The sequence below is a fragment of the Pan troglodytes genome, chromosome 6 (assembly GCF_028858775.2).
Source record: "Pan troglodytes isolate AG18354 chromosome 6, NHGRI_mPanTro3-v2.0_pri, whole genome shotgun sequence".
Lineage (NCBI taxonomy): Eukaryota > Metazoa > Chordata > Mammalia > Primates > Hominidae > Pan > Pan troglodytes.
Genome location: NC_072404.2, coordinates 61,035,495 through 61,038,597, shown reverse-complemented (window position 1 = coordinate 61,038,597; position 3,103 = coordinate 61,035,495). Strand labels below are relative to the sequence as shown.

At 43.1% G+C, this 3,103-nt stretch overlaps 1 pseudogene; it reads left to right on the top strand.

Annotated features, from left to right (window-relative positions):
- The first annotated feature begins 2,363 nt into the window (after positions 1-2,363).
- Positions 2,364-3,103, top strand: LOC741841 (calmodulin-1-like; annotated as a pseudogene).

The following is a 3,103-nucleotide window of genomic DNA, read 5'->3' as shown; positions in this document are numbered from 1 at the left end:
TGTTGGATAGAATGCTTGTATATGTTGGTTAGATTTATTTGGTCTATGGTGTTGTTCAAGTCGAGTGTTTCCTTATTGATTTTCTGTCTGAATGGTCTGTCCATTGTTGAAAGTGAGTTGTTGAAGTCTTTTACTATTATTGTATTACTGGGTATTTATTCCTGCAGTTCTATTAATATTTGCTTTATATACTCAGGTGGTCCAATGTTGGGTGCAGATTTATAATTGTTATAGTATCTTAATAAATTGATGACTTCATCATTATATGAGAAACTTCTTTGTCTCTTATGACAGTTTTGAACTTAAAATATATTTTATCTAAATATAGCCACTCTACTCTCTTTTGGTCACCTTTTGCATGTAATATCTTTTTCCATTTTTTTACTTTTCACCTCTGTGTGTTTTTAAAGCTAAACCAAATCTCTTATAGGCAGTATATTGTTAGATCTTTTTTTTTTTTTTTTTTTTTTTTTTTTACTCATTCGGTATTCCACATCTTTTAATTAGAGATTTTAATTCATTTACCTTTAAAATAATTATTGATTAGGTATGGAGTTATTATTGTCATTTTGTTACTTGTTTTTAGTTCAGTCTTTGTGTTCTTTAGGTCTAGAATTTCAGTTTTTTAAAATGGTTTCTATCTCTTTATTTAACTTATAATTATGTCCATGTACTGTTTTCCTGATTTGGTTTAGTTGTTAATTTGTGTTCTCCATAGCTCACTCAGCTTCTTCAACATGATTATTTTGAGACTTTTGTCAGGCAGTTAGTATATCTCCATATCTTTAGAGTCAGTTACTTTATTTTTTTCCTTTGGTGGTGTCATGTTTCCCTGATTACTTGTGATATTTGCCTTGCATTGGTGTCTGTGCATTTGAAGAAGTAGGTACTTCTTCTAGTTTTTACATCCTGGCTTTGACAGTGAAAACCATTCACCAGTCAGCACATCTAGAGATTTTGGATGGGCCACCTTGTGGGGATCTGTGGATAGGATTGTTGCTGGAGTCTTTAGGCAGTTTGGCCTGGTTTTGGGTCATCAGGTGGGTGAGCCTGTTTCTTGGATTTACAGGGGACTTGCCTAGTGCCAGGGTCCACTACAGTGGGCCTTTTGACTCGGTTTTCAGGAGCAGACTTGGAACCCATGTCTGCAGGGCCTGGCTGGAACCCTGGGTCCACAGGAGAAGATCTGGTACTGGAGTGGAAATTAAGCATGAGTCTGCAAGGGGATGACTTGGTGCTGGGAGACCTGGTGTCTGTGTCCATGGAGATTAACCTGGTCCTGAATCTGTGGGGGCTGGCCTCACGCTAGGGTGAACTTGGGGGAACCTGGCATCTGGCCCCTGGGGGCAGGTCTGGTGTCTGAAACCATGGAGATGGGCCAGGAGACTGCATCCTTAGGCATGTTCCTGGAGCCTGGGTCCATTGGGGCCAGCCTGGAGCCTAGTTCCATGGGGGTGGTCCTGGAACCTGAGTCTACAGTGACTGGTCTGGTGTTAGGGTTTACAGGGGAGGGCCTGGATCTTGAGTCCACTGGAGTGTGTAGCCTGAGGGCTACATCTGAAGTTTCCTTCCCACTGAGGGGCTCACCTGGTGTTGGAGAAGACATGGAGCCTAGGGTCATGGTGGGGGGGACTTGGGGTCTTGCACTAGAGGAGCTGATCACTGGGGTATTTCTGAAGTCTGGGACCATGGGAGTAGGTCTGGTGCTGGGGCCAGTCTGGAATCTGAGGTGGGCCTGGAGCCTGAATTTGCAGAGTTAGCCTGGAGCCTTGGACTTTGGGGTCTGACTAGGCACCAGGTTTTACTGCTAAGGTCCACAGCAAAATTGGGGGCTCACTTCACTCTCCCTTCCCCACATGGAGGGTCTCTTTCCAGGCTGCACTGCCTGGGCTTGGGGGAGGAGTGATGTGTGTCATCTGAAACTGTCCTTCCTGCCCTCTTTTCTATTTCTCTGCTGCACCCAGGTGCTGAAATGTCTCCCTTGGATTCCTTTTCTCTTATGAAGGTATTTTCACTCACGAATAGTTGTTCAAATGGATGTTTCTGAGAAGGCACGGCTATGGAAAATCCTATTCCACCATCTTGCTTGGGAGACTGACTGACCTTTTGAATATTTTTACTTACAGTAATGCTATTTAAGGAGTAGATGATTTATCCAAATGTAGATGGAATGGGATTAGTCCTCTCTATCAATCCCTCTCCCCTCAAATCAAAGGAAATAGCAATCGAGGCAAAAACATTGATAATCTGGTTCACCTTCTTTGTGTTATTATATTCATTTCTGTTAGCCATGTAAACATAAAGTTTTAGTGCCTTAATGAAACATCTTCAGTTTTTCCCCTCTGTCATTTTTCCAGGGTCCACATTCCACAGAGAGACACAATTTTGTGGGTACAGCTCGGCCTGGATTTTAGTTGTCTGTAGTCGTGACTTGTTATTGCTTATATTAAAAAGTCCTGTGCAGTGGTGCTGGGAATGTCATGGATGAGGTGCCATTACTCACAGCAGGTGGAGACACAGGTGGTGGCACAGTGCACAGTGCACAGCATGCCCTCAGCAGCAGCAGCAGCAGAGGAGGCTCCCCGCAGTCCCCAGTGCCGATGCTGCACCCTCGCCCCTTCTGCTCTTCCTCCCTTCACTGGCACCATGGCTGATCAGCTGACCAAAGAACAGATTGCTGAATTTGAGGAAGCTTTCTCCCTGTCTTATAAAGATGGTAATGGCACTATCACAACAAAGGAACTTGGAACCATCATGAGGTCACTGGGTCAGAACCCAGCAGAATCTGAATTGCAGGACATGATCAATGAAGTGGATTCTGATGGCAATGACACCATTTAATTCCTCGAATTTTTGACCATGATGGCTAGAAAAATGAAAGACACATATAGTGAAGAAGAAATCGTGACGTATTCCAGTCTTTGACGATAGTGGCAATGGTTACATCAGTGCAGCAGAACTACGTCATGTCATGATAAACTTAGGAGAAAAACTAACAGATGAAGAAGTAGATGAAACGATGAGAGAAGCAGATATTGATGGAGACAGACAAGTTGATTATGAAGAATTAATACAGATGATGACTGCAAAATGAAGACCTACT